The sequence below is a fragment of the Pongo pygmaeus genome, chromosome 21, assembly GCF_028885625.2.
Source record: "Pongo pygmaeus isolate AG05252 chromosome 21, NHGRI_mPonPyg2-v2.0_pri, whole genome shotgun sequence".
Taxonomy (NCBI): domain Eukaryota; kingdom Metazoa; phylum Chordata; class Mammalia; order Primates; family Hominidae; genus Pongo; species Pongo pygmaeus.
Genome location: NC_072394.2, coordinates 52,360,194 through 52,375,386, shown reverse-complemented (window position 1 = coordinate 52,375,386; position 15,193 = coordinate 52,360,194). Strand labels below are relative to the sequence as shown.

At 46.6% G+C, this 15,193-nt stretch overlaps 1 long non-coding RNA gene across 1 annotated transcript; it reads left to right on the top strand.

Annotated features, from left to right (window-relative positions):
• The first annotated feature begins 206 nt into the window (after positions 1 to 206).
• LOC134738919 (uncharacterized) lies at positions 207 to 4,168 on the top strand. Its single transcript, XR_010125203.1, has 3 exons — positions 207 to 240; positions 1,032 to 1,129; positions 4,139 to 4,168. It is a non-coding gene; the product is annotated as an uncharacterized LOC134738919 (long non-coding RNA).
• The last annotated feature ends 11,025 nt before the right edge of the window (positions 4,169 to 15,193 follow it).

Below are 15,193 nucleotides of genomic sequence, written 5' to 3'. Positions count from 1 at the left end.
ATAGGGTCACATCTGTTACTCAAGCAGGCAGGTCCTGGGTAGATCCCAGGGAGGTGGGTTGGTGGGGAATAAAGAGCTCCTGTGTGGCCAGCAGCTGGCTGCAGTTCCCCAGGAAACAGCTTCCGGCAGACACTCAATCTCCAGTTGTAACAGGTGGTGTGGAGTCCACTGTCCCAGAGAGCGGGCTCAAGGCCTAGTCCTGCCAATGAACTTGCTGTAGAAACTTTTCTATCAAATGAGGTGAGGTCCATGGAAAACCTAAAGGTTGCCTGTTGAATACTCATCCTGTTCCTTCTTTTTTACTTACAGAATCCCAATTGGGGGTGGGGGACATTGGACCACGATGTGTCTAAGGGGAGGCTGGGCCTCTCTCCGGCCCCAGTGTTTGTGTGTCCAAATGCATGCACAAGTGTGTGTGTGTGTGTAGCTGCAAGCACACAGGAAAATGTGCACATCTTGTTTATCCACAAATCCCAGCTCCTAGACATCTTCCTGGAGGGATGGTCGAGGCACATGATGACAGTCTACATTCTTCTCATTTTATTTTTTCTGGTTTATTTTTGTTTGTTTCATTTTTTCCTTTTCTTGTTTTCTTTTGTTTGGTTTTGTGTGTGTGTATGTTTCTGTTTCTTATTTTTTGTTATTTTAAATTTTATTTATTTTTCTTCTCACTTTTTTATTTTGGAGACAGAGTCTCGCCCTGTCACCCAAGCTGGAGTGCAGTGGTCCAATCTTGGCTCGTTGTAACCTCTGCCTCCCAGGTTCAAGTGATTCTCCTGCCTCAGCCTCCCGAGTAGCTGGGATTTACAGGCATGTGCCACCGAGTAGCTGGGATTTACAGGCCCAGCTAATTTTTGTATTTTTAGTAGAGACGGGGTTTCACCATGTTTGCCAGGCTGGTCTCAAACTCCTGACCTTGGGCAATCGCCTGCCTCAGCCTCCTAAAGTGCTAGGATTACAGGCCTAAGCCACCGTGCCCGGCCTCATTTTTTTTTTTCTTTTTTTTGAGATGGTCTCACTCTGTCACCTAGGTTGGAATGCACTGGTGCAAAAATGGCTCACTGCAGCCTTGATCTCCCAAGCTCAAGCAATCCTCCCACCTCAGCCTCCCACATAGCTGGGACTACAGGTAAGTGCCACCATACCCGACTAATTTTTGTATTTTTTGTAGAGATGGAGTTTTGCCATGTTGCCCAGGCTGGTCTCCAACTCCTGGGCTCAAGTGATCCTCCAACCTCGGCCTCCCAAACTGCTGGGATTACAGGCTTGAGCCACTGCACCCAGCCTATTCTCACTTTCTATATGGCTTTGGGTAAGTCACAATCTCTTTGTGCTTCAGTTTCTTCTCTGAAATGGGAATGGCAAGCTGGACACCCTGAGCGTGTCTGTAGTCCCAGCTTCTGAGGCTGAGGCCAGGAGTTCAAGGCTGCAGTGTGCCGTGATCACTCCTACGAATAGCCAGGGCACCCCAACTCTAAAAAAATTTAAAAGACCAGGCACAGTGGCTCACACCTATAATCCCAGTACTTTAGGAGGCCAAGGTGAGAGGATCACTTGAGCCCAGGAGTTGGAGACCAACCTGGGCAACATAATGAGACTCTGTCTCATTTATAACAACAACAACAAAAAAAAGTAAAAAATAAACAGTGGGGATTCATGTGAGAAAAACTGTAAAAACAGAGAATATTGGCTGTTAAATATTGATGCTTGCAGGTTGTCAAGAAAGGAATCTTGTAAGGAATATAGAACTCCTGGTCCCTTTCCTAAAGGTTCTGATGCAGTAGGTCTGGCACGGGGCCAGGCCTCTGTTAGCAAGGGCCCCAGTGACATTTATCAGCTAGCGAATTTGAAAATCATTGTCTTAGGCTGGGCTCGGTGGCTCATGCCTGTAATCCCAGCACTTTGAGAGGCCGAGGCAGGTGGGTCACCTGAGGTCAGGAGTTCCAGATCAGCCTGGTCAACATAGTGATACCCCGTCTCTACTAAAAATACAAAAAATTAGCTGGGTGTGGTGGCAGGCACCTATAATCCCAATTACTCGGGAGGCTGAGGCAGGAGAATTGCTTGAACCCGGGAGGCCGAGGTTGCAGTGAGCCGAGATCATGCCATTGCACTCCAGCCTAGGCAACAAGAGGGAAACTCCATCTCAAAAAAAAAAAAAAAAAAAAAAGGAAAAGAAAATCACTGGCTTGGGAGAAATTCCAATTCCTGACTTTGCCCCTTATACCTGAACAAGTCATCACACTTCTATAATCCTGATTTCCTCATCTCTAAAATAATAATAATATGGCTGGACACAGTGGCTCACACCTGTAATCCTAACACTTTGGAAGGCCGAGGCAGGTGGATCACTTGAGGTCAGAATTTCGAGACTAGCCTGGGCAACATGGTGAAACCCTGTCTCTACTAAAAATACAAAAAAATTAGCCGGGCATGGTGGCGGGCATCTGTAATTCCAGCTACTCAGGAGGATGAGGCAGGAGAATCGCTTGAACCCGGCAGGCAGAAGTTGCAGTGAGCCAAGATAGTGCCACTGCACTCCAGCCTGGGTACCAGAGCAAGACTCTGTCTCAAAAAAAATAAATAAATAAAAATAAAAAAATAATAATAATATTACTAACCTCAGTGGTTCCTAGTAGGAGTTGACAATGGTTCTCAACCGAGGGTGATTTTTTTCCCCAGAGGATATTTGACAATGTCTGGAGAAACTTTTGGTTACAACCAGGTGTGGTGTTGCCCCTGGCATCTGTGAATGGAGGCCAGGGATGTTGCTAAACATCAGACAACACACAGGACAGCCCCAGAAGCAAAGAATGAGCCAGCCCAAAATGTCAGTAGCGCCAAGGTTGGGAAACTCTGGGTTAAACTTATTAATGCACCATGTGCTCTCAGGACGGTAGAGGCCAAGAAGCATTTTCTGTTGACTTAGCACAAACAAAGTTACCCACAACATAAAGGCCTTTCCCAGTCCAGGAAAATGGAGTAAAGTGCTGGGTGTGAAGAAGGTCAGAGCCAGAGAGAGACCCATTGTTCTGCATGAGAGGGGGTGGGGAGAATGGCAGTGGCGCCAGAAATCTCTGAGTGTGACCCACTGAGAGAAGCCAGCTGGATGGCAGGGTTGCCAGGGCCTTTGTTCCAAGCTGCATTTGAGTAGTGAGCTTGAGGTTTTTCCATAGAAGGTGGGTACTCATTGAAAGGGACTTCGTTTTCTGAAGTTGCTTGTTGCTCCCCCCGCCCTTTTGTTGTTGTTGTTGAGACGGAGTCTCGCTCTGTCGCCCAGGCTGGAGTGCAGTGGCACGATCTCTGCTCACTGCAACCTCCGCCTCCCTGGTTCACGCCATTCTCCTGCCTCAACCTCCCAAGTAGCTGGAACTACAGGCGCCCGCCACCATGTCTGGCTAAATTTTTGTATTTTTAGTAGAGACACAGTTTCACTGTGTTAGCCATGATAGTCTCGATCTTCTGACCTTGTGATCCACCTGCCTCGGCCTCTCAAAGTGCTGGGATTACAGGCATGAGCCACTGCGCCCAGCCCCACTTTTTATATTAAGAAAATATTGACTGTCTGGATCAGTGGTTCAGGAGTGATTTTTGTCTCCCAGGGGGCATTTAGCAATGTCTGGAGGCACTGACATAACTGGGGAGGAGGGTTCTCTGGGCATCTGGTGGGTGGAGGTCAGGCCTGCCCCTAAACCTCCTACAGTGAACAGGACAGCCCCCACCCCCACCCCAACTCAAGAATTATTTGGCCCAAAATCTAAATAGTGCTGGTGTTGTGAAACTCCAAATTATATGGCAAAATCCTGTCTCTACTAAAAATGCAAAAATTAGCCGGGCCAGGTGGCACATGCCTGTAGTCCCAGCTACTCAGGAAGCTGAGGCACAAGAATTGCTTGAACCTGGGAGGTGGAAGTTTCTTTGAGCCGAGATCGCACCACTGCACTCCAGCCTGGGCGACAGAGCGAGACTCTTGTCTTAAAAAAAAAAAAAAAGAAAAGAAAAGAAAAAGAAAAAATAATAAACTCCAAGTTATATAAAAATGTCACTATTGGGGTCCAAACCACCCCTACCGCTTAGGAGGTGGTAGGGGAACAGGTTTGAGGAGGGAAATACTCCTGAATTCTTTCTGTTTGGACAGGTCAAGTCGTACCGAGATCATTTGAGAACCAGAAGGGGCCCTAGAGGTATTTTGCAGTGTTTCTTGAGGCCCCATTCTGTGCCACGTCCCCTGCCCTCTGACTGCAGGCATCTTGGAGAGAGGTATCACCTCAGAGCTGGAGAAATGTCAAGCTAGTTGAATAACAGGCACCAAAGGTTTTGAGGGGTGCAGAGCGAAGAGCCTTGGGCTGAGAGTTTGAGTCCTGACTGTTACAGTGAGACCAGCAAGCGCCTTCTCTCTCCAGCTTCTCCATTTCCACCTCTGCAAACTCTGGACTCCAAGGACACAAGATGGCCGGAAACAAGATGGTGGAGGTAAGGGAGATGCTGAGAGCTGGACAGAGGCTCTGGCACCACTGAAGTTCCCAGAACCCAGGGCAGAGTTGGGGTCCAAGGAGCTCCAACCGTGAGGACAGAGTGTAAGTGCATCGATGGAGGGCACAGCAGAGGACCTGACTACCTTTTAGTTGAAGAGGAAGTGATGAAGCGAAGGAGAAGGTTGTTAGGAGGAGGAGGTGACAGAGAAGATGACATCTCTCCAACTGGAGTTAAGGTCTCAAGCCACATAGGGTACGGCTGCAGATCCTGGAGGCCGGTTTTACCACTGAAAATCCCATGTCTCCAGAATATCTTTAGTCCCAGGCAAACCAGGATGGTTGATCTTCCTGCCCAAACTGCCCACTCCCAATCCCCTTCCCCTTGCCTTCTTCTATTAGAGAGACCAGGAAGCTAAATACTTGGTTCTCCAGTGGAGGCAGTGAGACATGGTTCAGGAAAATGAGATGTAGGCTGAAGTCCAATGGGAAGGCACTCCTTCTGAAATATAGACACAAAGTCTTGCCAGGAAAAAACATTTGGCCCTTCCTTCCCCTTCTTTAAGTAGCAGAATCTCTGTAACTTTTTTTTTTTTTTTTTTTTTTGAGACAGGGTCTCACTCTGTCACCCAGGCCAGAGTACAGTGGCACTATTATAGTTCATTGCAGCCTTGAACTCTTGAGCCCAAGCATTTCCCTTGCCTCAGCCTCCCAAGTAGCTGGGACTACAGGCATGTGCCAACATACCCAGCTACTTTAAACTTTTTTTTTTTTGGTAAAGGCAAGAGTCTCACTTTGCTGCCCAGGCTGGTCTCAAACCTCTAGGCTCAAGTAATCCTCTCACCTAAGCCTCTCAAAGTGCTGGGATTACAGGAGTGAGCCACCACACCCAGCCATAATCCCTGAGATTTGGCTGGACAGTCAAAAGCTACATTTCCCCACATATAGATATGGCCATCTGATCACATCCTGGCCTATGAGATGTGAACAAAAGTGACAAGTGCAGCTTCCATGCCAGTTCCTTAAAGCAACAGAGTATATCCTTCCCTGCCATTGCTTGGTTAATGGACTCAGACAATGAAAGGGCCAACCAATTCACTCCTTGAATGAACATGTTTGTTTGACCTGTGCAACATCAGTGCCTTCTTCCGATCATAGCACCCCAATTTTCCTTCAGACAATGAAGCAAAGGCTATTGGTGCCCTGGCCATTGTCCTAACCTTCAGTGCACGCTGGCGCAAGCTTCATCTCTTTGTCTGAGGACTTTTTCAGACCAGCAGGGACCATGCTCTTCCATGCTGGAAGTTCTGGGCAAAAACACTCCTGGTAGCAACTGTCAGACAATGACTGACAGAAGTTGGTAGATGAATACCCCAGCTCCCTTAGCCCTAAGATGGGATAACACTGAGATCTACGTTTGCTATGGTTTGAATGTGTCCCCCCAAAAGCATGTATTGGAAACTTAATCCGCAATTCAAATGTGCTGGGGAGTGGAGCCTAATGGAGCCCTCATGAGAATGGATTAATGCCAATTGTGAAAGGGCTTGAGGCTGCGAGTTCAATCTCTCGCTCACCCTCACCTTCTCTTACCTTTTCACCTTCCACCATGAATGATGCGGCACGAAAGCCCTTGCCAGATGCCAGCACTATGCCCTTGGACTCCCCAGCCTCCATAACCATGAGCCAAATAAACTTCTATTGTTTAAAATTGCCCAGTCTGTGGTATTTTGTTATAGCAGCACAAAATAGACTAAAACAATGCTCTACACTGGCTGCCAGAGTTCCCTGATGGGATTGTGCTCCAGTTGTCCACAGTGGTAACCTGCTTGATAATACTTCCTGTTTCAGCAGGCTTCTCTTCTCTGTCTCATTCCCTCAATCCCCTAATGGTGCTTTCTGGGATCATCTCCCAAATAATCCACTTGCACCTCAAATCCTCATCTCAGAGTCTGCTTCTGAGGGAGCCCAAACAAAGGCATGAAACCTTTCCCATTCCCCAGTCTCAGTCTATATGGTTAAAGTGGGCCTGAACCCCATTCCAGGATGGGTCAGACTCAGGTCTGACCAATGACACCGCCATACCTCTTTTAGGTACAGTGATGGTTCGGGGATGACCATCTGAACTCAAACCAGGCCAATAACAGTTTCATCCAGGATTTATGTTGAAACGATTGAGAAAAAGAAACATTTCTGCTGTGGTTTCTAAACTGTCAGGATGTTGGCTTGTGAGCCCACAGTCCTCTGAGAATGAAGCCACATCAGAGACAGAGCAGTGAGATGAAAAAGAGAAACCACATCTCAATGGCTTTAGGTGCATCTCCGGTTCTACTGGGGTGTATAAATAATTTTTTCATTTATTAGGCTGGGGCATGAGAACTCTCCTGTTCCCCACAGGCAGGACTACTCCCTATTGTTTCACATGTTTACTTTCCCTGCCTGGCCCCTGAAGCCACTGGGGTTTGCAGTCTCTGTATTTGGCTGCAAACCAGTTTTTGCTTGAGTGTTCTTCCTGAACACGGTTCAACCTGAATGCTTTCGCAACACGATGGGGCAAGGAAAGTTACCGAAAGTTCAACGTGGTAGAATAACCTGATTGGGAAATCAACTGTCTTTCATTTTCTCAATTCCAGGGTCATTGGGAAAGAATGAAAGGCATTTCCCTACTCTTTGCCAAGAAGGTAGCTGGGGATTTGTGATGGAAGGGACTGGGTGTCTTTTGTCTCCCATGCAGAATTAAGAGACTGTCCTTCCCCAAAGTCTGGGTCAGAGAGTCTCAGACTATAAAGGCAGGACTACATACATTAGGGGTCCTGGAGGAGCTTGTTCCAAAGGTGGAGGTTCAGGTCCCAGGACGGGTGTCTCGGTCACCGGGGAATTTGTCTTTCAACCATGTTTTCAATTTGTCTTTCAAACATGTTTCTCCAAACACTGAGAAACTTGGGATTCTTTTATTTGTATGTATACTTCTTTTTTCTTTTTCAGATAGAGATGGGTTCCCGCTATGTTGCTGGTCTCAAACTCCTGAACTCAAACAATCATCCCACCTTCGCCTCTCAAAGTGCTGGGATTACAGCCATGAGCCACTGTGCCCCGCCTAGGATTCTTTTATTTGTAAATGACAGAAGCCCCATTTGAAACTGATTTTTACGCAAAAAGCAATTTATTGGCTTAAGTAACTGAAAAGGACTGAAGTAAGTAACTGAAAAGTACTGGCTTCAGACCTGGCTGGATTCAGGAACTCAAATGAGGTTACCAGACATAGTCTCTCGCCATCTCTTGGCTTTGCTCTTCAGTAAATTGGCTCCAGTCTTAGTCTCTACTTGATAGCAAGCTGGCAACCAATAGCTCCAGGCCTGCATCCTGCCAGGTATGAGTGTGGTGGGAAAGGAGGTCACTTCCTGGAAATGCTGCTGAAGTTGCAGCATTCACTCTGATTGGACGAACTCAAGTTGTGGTTCATCTCTGAACCAATCATTGTCACTCGAAGGCAATGCTTTGATTGTCCAGGCCTGGTCACATGCTTATTGGTGGAACCAAGGGGTAGAAACAGCCTCACCTGAACTGCAGGGAGCAGAAGCGAGGGAGGGGAGGTTTCCCAAAGAAATTAGTGTCCAGTATAGTCTAGTCTAGGCCATAAATCTTCCCTTCATGTTTAGGTGCTCTGGGCATCTCAGCACCCTGGGACGTTCAAGTTGCTTTTTGGTCCGGATCACAAAAAGAGATCCATGGTGCCCACTCAGGAAATTATCAAAGCCATATGGCAGCGTGCGATGGCTCATGCCTGTAATCCCAGCACTTTGGGAGGCCGAGGATGGAGGATCACTTGAGCCCAGGAATTTGTGACCAGTCTGAGCAACATGTCGAAACCCCATCTCTACAGAAAATACCAGTATTAGCCAGGCGTGGTGGCACCTGTAGTCCCAGCTACTTGGCAGGCTAATGTGGGAGCATCCATTGAGCCTGGGAGGTCGAGGCTGCACTGAGCTGTGGTCATGCCCCTGCACTCTAGCCTGGGTGATAGAATGAGACCCTGTCTCCGAAAATAAATAAATAAATAGTAGGTTAGTACAAAAGTAACTGTGTTTTTTGCCGTTTTTTAAACGAAGTGGTAAAAACCACAACTACTTTTGCACCGACCTATAAATAAAGCCCTAAAAGAGATTCTGTTAATTACTTCATTCCGCTTCTCCCCTGCCAACAGAACCTAATTTTGTTGGAATGAAACACAATATGTCAGGTGCAGGAAATTAATTCTGATTGGTCTGAGCCAGCCATGGAAATCCTGTTGACAGTCTTGGAGTAAGCATTGGAAGCAGCCCTGGCAGCTGAGGCATTGGTGAAGGTCTGCTGAGGGTTTCTGGGAAGGAAGTTCCTTTCTATTAAAAGAGAGAAACTTTCCCGCCTCCCAACTTCTTTTCTCTCTCACACATATTCTTCCAGCCTTTGGACATTGCTGTGCTAGAATGTGACATTTGAAGTTGCAGCAGCCATTTTGAGACCACGAGGAATCCTTGAGAAGCTTAGAGGCATTTGAACCAGAGCAACTCCATCTTGAGTAAGGGCTGTATGAAATAAGGCTGAGACCTACTGGGCTACGTTCTCAGGCAATTAGGCATTCTAAGTCATAGGATAAGACAGGAGGTCAGCACAAGATACAGGTCATAAAGACCTTGCTGATAAAACAGGTTGCAGTAAAGAAGCCGGCCAAAACCCATCAAAACCAAGATGGCGATGAGAGTGACCTCTGGTCATCCTCACTGCTATATTCCCACCAGCGCCCTGACAGTTGACAAAAGCCATGGCAACCTCAGGAAGTTACCCTATATGGTCTAAAAGGAGAGGCATGAACAATCCACCCCTTGTTTAGCATATGATCAAGAAATAACCATAAAAATGGGCAACCAGCCACTCTCAGGACTGCTCTGTCTATGGAGTAGCCATTCTTTATTCCTTTATTTTCCTAATAAATTTGCTTTCACTTTACTATGCAGACTCACCCTGAATTTATTCTTGCGTGAGATCCAAGAACCCTCTCTTGGGGTCTGGATTGGGACCTCTGTCCAGTAACAAGCTAATTTAATACCCCAGAACCGAGACGCTGAAATAGCCAACCCTGAAACAGCCCACCTATTGGTGTATTGTTACCTGAGATAATACTAAGTACTCCAGTCACTTAAGGCCCTCTTGACCCAGTCTCATTACATGCGACTCAAAGTACCCTAATGAATCCACCTGCAGGTAAAGAGGGCCGAACAAAAAAGGCTGTGACTTCTCGGAGATTATTCTGGTTCAAAAGCTGGTTGAGCCTCTCCCACTTGGCTCCCTCAATGTTCTATTAAGAAGCTCTTGCTACTTCCTGCTGACCAGGTCATTTAAAAGAAGAAGAAGAAAGAGCTGTTGCACACAATAAGCATTCATCATTTATTAGCACACTCCCACTATGGGCTGGGTGCTGTAAACTTCCTTGGCAGTCTGAAAGTTGCCTGAAGCCTCATGCAAGCATTTACAACACAGAGGGTGAGAGTGAGCTGGCTGTGGAGTCTAGCCTCTAACTTTTTTTTTAAATTTTCATTTGTTAATAATTACCGTTTTTTTTTTGTTTTTTTGTTTTTTTTTTTTTTGAGATGGAGTCTCCCTCTGTTGCCCAGGCTGGAGTGCAGTGGCATGATCTTGGCTCACTGCCTCCGCCTCCTGGGTTCAAGCAATGCTTGTGCCTCAGCCTCCTGAGTAGCTGGGATTACAGGCGTGTGCCACCACATCCGGCTAATTTGTGTATTTTTAGTAGAGACAAAGTTTCACCATGTTGCCCAGGCTGGTCTCAAACTTGTGACCTCAAGTGATCCTCCCGTGCCTCAGCCTCCTGAGTAGCTGGGATTACAGGCATGTGCCACCACATCCGGCTAATTTTTGTATTTTTAGTAGAGACAGAGTTTCACCATGTTGGCCAGGCTGGTCTCAAACTTGTGACCTCAAGTGATCCTCCCGCCTTGGCCTCCCAAAGTGCTGGGATTACAGGCATGAGCCACTATGCCCAGCCAATAATTTCAAACTTATGGAAAAGTTGTACAAATAAAAACGGGATAAAGAATATCTATATGCCCTTTATTCAAACTCACCTATTGCAAATACTGTACTCCATGTTCTTTATCATTTTCTGCTACCCCCTGCAATATGTATATGTGTGTGTACATAATTTTTGAACCATTTGAAGGTAAATTATATATATCATGACCCCTTACCACTATATGCTTCTGTGTGTATTTGCTAAAAATAGGAATATTATCTTATACAACCCGAGTACAGTTATCAACAGTGTCTTTTTTTTGAGACAGGGTCTCACTCTGTCAGGCTAGAGTGCAGTGGCACAATCACGGCTCACTGCAGCTTGGACCTCCTGGACTCAAGTGATCCTCCTATCTCAGCCCTCTGAGTAGCTGGAACCACAGGTGTGCACCAACAAACCTGGTTAATTTTTTTTTCTATTTTTTGTAAAGATGAGCTATCGCTATGTTACCCAGGCTGGTCTCGAACTCCTGGGTTCAGGTGATCCTCACATCTCAGCCTCCCAAAGTGCTGGGATTACAGGTGTGAGCCACCACACCTGGCCAGTATCTTCAACATTACTATAATTCATTTATTTAATCTAACACTTGTATTTCAATTTTTTTTTTTTTTTTTTTTTTTGAGACAGAGTCTCACTCTGTTGCCCATGCTGGAGTGCAGTGGTGCAATCTCAGCTCACTGCACCCTCCACCTCCCAGACAGAATCTCCCAGGTTCAAGCAATTCTTGTGCCTCAACCTCCTGAGTAGCTGGGATTACAGGCACCTGCCACCATGCCCAGCTAATTTTTGTATTTTTAGTAGAGTTGGGGTTTTGCCATGTTGGCCAGGCTGGTCTCGAACTCCTGAGCTCAGGCGATCTGCCTGCCTCAGCCTCCCAAAGTGCTCAGATTACAAGTGTGAGCCACCACGCCCGGCCCGAATTTTGTTAATTGAGTCTATAATGTCATAAGGGATTTTTTCTCCTTCAGTACAGAATCCAGTTTAGTGTCAAGTATTGCATTCAGTTGTCATGTCTCTTTAGTGTCCTTTGATCTGGAACATTTCATAGCGTTTCTTTGTCTTTTATGACATTTTTGAAGAATGCTCTTCCTCCACTCAACGTCTTTTTTTTAAAAAGAATAATGCTTCTTTTGAGTTTGTCTGATGTTTTCTTGTGATCAGATTCAGATTACGCATATTCTGGTTCATCATTCATTAGGACACTCCCACTATTGTGGAGTCTAGCCTCTAACATTTTTATTTGTTTTAATTGTCATTGTTAATAATTTCTTTTTCTTTCTTTTCTTTTCTTTTTTTTTTTTAGATGGAGTCCCCCTCTGTCACCCAGGCTAGAGTGCAGCCTGATTCTACAACTTGGCCATGTGATCCTGAGCAAATTACATTCCCCTGTTTGAGTTTCAGTTTTCCCTCTGCAACAAGAACAAAAAAGGGTTGGATTAAGTAATGATTAAAACTCCTTTCTGCCGGGCGCGGTGGCTCACGCCCGTAATCCCAGCAGTTTGGGAGGCCGAGGCGGGCGGATCACAAGGTCAGGAGTTCGAGACCATCCTGGCTAATATGGTGAAACCCCATCTCTACTAAAAATACAAAAAAATTAGCCTGTAGTCCCAGCTACTTGGGAGGCTGAGGCAGGAGAATGGCGTAAAACCTGGGAGGCGGAGCTTGCAGTGAGCCGAGATTGCGCCACTGCACTCCAGCCTGGGAGACAGAGCGAGACTCTGTCTCAAAAAAAAAAAAAAAAACCCTTCCTAGATTTCTACTGTCATTTTTTGTTTGTCACCAATCCTCTAGATTCTTTTTTTATTTTCTTCTAAAAGGAACAAAAGGCCGCCAGGCACGGTAGATCACGCCTGTAATCCCAGCACTTTGGGAGGCCGAGGCGAGCGGATCACCTGAGGTTGGGAGTTCGAGACCAGCCTGACCAACATGGAGAAACCCTGTCTTGACTAAATATACAAAATTAGCTGGGTATGGTGGCACATGCCTGTAATCCCAGCTACTCAGGAGGCTGAGGCAGGAGAATCACTTGAACCCAGGAGGTGGAGTGTGCAGTGAGTCAGACCGCACCACTGCACTCCAGCCTGGGCGACAGAGCAAGACTCCATCTCAACAAAAAAAAAAGAAAGAAAGAAAAAGAAAAAGAAAAATGCCTAGACCTGGAATCTGCAGGGGAAAGAGCAAGACTCTGTCTCAAAAAAGGACTTAGAGGATCAGAGAAGAGTCACCAGTCAGATTGAGAAACCAAGCACATCCAACTGCTGGAGTAAAACTGCAAAAGGGAGGTGGTGGAGAGGTCTCTGGGAAGCAGTTCTTTGTGAGTCTACAGCCAAGAACCTGGTCATGGGCCTAAGCCAACTTTTGGCAAGCAGGCCAACAGTTAGAAAAAAGAGCTAGAGGCCAGGTGCAGTGGCTCATGCCTATAATCCCAGCACTTTGGGAGGCTGAGGCGGGTGGGTCACCTGAGGTCAAGAGTTTGAGACCAGCCTGGCCAATATGTTGAAACCCCGTCTCTACTAAAAATACAAAAATTAGCCAGCATAGTGGTGTGTGCCTGTAGTCCCAGCTACTTGGGCGGCTGAGGCAAGAGAATTGCTTGAACCTGGGAGGCGGAGGTTGCAGTGAGCTGAGATAGTGCCACTGCGCTCCAGCCTGGGTGATAGAGCGAGACTCCATCTCAAAAAAAAAAAAGAAAAGAAATCAAGGAAGGCCTCTTGGGGGAGAAAACATTTGAGCTGAGACCTGACGAAGGAGGAGACAGCCACATGAAATGGGGGAGGAGGGAGAGAAATTAGCATACGCAAGTGTCTGGAGGTAATATAGGATATTGTCAGAGGTGTTAGAACCAGAGCGACTCCGTCTGGAATAGGGGCTGGGTAAAATGTGGACGAGACCCACCCGGCTGCATTCCCAGGAGGTTAGGCATTCTTAGTCACAGGTTGAGATAAGAGGCCAGCAGGATTGGTATCACACAATACAGGTCATCAAGACCCTGCTGACAAAACAAGAGGTAGTAAAGAAGCAGGTCAAAAGCCATCCAAACCAAGATGATAACAAAAGCGACCTCTGGTTGTCCTCACTGCTCATTATACACTAATTAGCATGCGAAAAGACACTCCCACCAGAGTCATGACAATGTCCAGAAGCTACCCTATATGATCTAAAAAGAAGAGAAACCCTCACTTCCAGGAGCTGCCCAACCCTACCCTGGAAAACTCATGAAAAATTCACCCCTTGTTTAGCACATAATTAGGAAGTATCCATAAATATACTCAGTCAAGCAGCCCATGCTGCTGCTCTGCCTACAGAATAGCCATTATTTTATTCTTTTACTTACTTTTTTTTTTTTTTGAGATGGAGTCTCACTCTGTCGCCCAGGCTGGAGTGCAGTGGTGCGATCTTGGCTCACTGCAACCTCGGCCTCCTGGGTTCAGGCAATTCCGATACCTCAGCCTCCTGAGTAGCTGGGATTACAGGGGCGCACCACCAGGCCCAGCTAATTTTTTGTATTTTTAGTAGAGATGGGGTTTCGCCATTTTAGCCAGGCTGGTCTTGAACTCCTAACTTCAGGTGATCCCCCTGCCTCGACCTCCCAGACTGCTGGGATTACAGGCGTGAGCCACCATGCCCAGCCTTTATTCCTTTACTTTCTTAGTAAACTTGCTTTTTGCTTTGCTCTGTGGACTCATCTCGAATTCTTTCTTGTGAGAGAATTCTTTCTTGTGGTCTGGATCAGGACCCCTTTCTAGTAATAATACTAGGCAACTAAAAGTAGTTCAGTCTGGCTGGGGAACAAGTATGAAGTAGGAAGGGTCATGGGTGATGGCAGGGGACCAGGAGGTGCCAGTTCTTGCAGGTCTTTATCAGTGAGGAGTTCAAACTCTGTCTTAAGAGTACTGGGGGGCTGGCCCGGCACGGTGACTCACGCCTGTAATCCCAGCACTTTGGGAGGCCAAGGCGGGTGGATCACCTGGGGTCAGGAGTTCAAGACCAGCCTGGCCAACATGGTGAAACTCCGTCTCTACTAAAAATACAAAAATTAGCTGGGCGTGGTGGCGAGTGCCTGTAATCCCAGCTACTCGGGAGGCTGAGGTAGGAGAATCGCTTGAACCCAGGAGGCAGGGGTTGCAGTGAGCGGAGATCGCACCACTACACTCCAGCCTGGACAAAAAGAGCAAAACTCCGTCTCAAAAAAAAAAAACTAAAAAAGTACTGGGGAGCCATGGGAGGGTTTGAAGCAAGGGAGAGGTAAGTATTGTTGATGAAAAAAGCCAAACTCCATAAAATATTTGAAGAAGTTTATTCTGACCCAAATATGAGTGATCATGGCCCGTGACACAGCCTCAGGGGGTCCTGAGGACATATGCACAAGGTGGTCAGGTTATAGTTTGGTTTTATACATGTTAGAGAGACGGAAGTCACAAACAAAGACATAAAGCAATACATGAAATGTATACATTGGTTCAGCCTCAAAAGGCAGGATATCTCAAAGATGGAAGCAGGGGGACTTCCAGGGCATAAGTGGATTCGAAGATTTCCTTATTGGCAATTGATTGAAAAAGTGAAGCATTGCCTGAGGAGTTGAAGTCAGCATAAAGACATGTTTGAGGTCAGGTGCGGTGACTCACACCTGTAATCCCAGCACTTTAGGAGGCCAAGG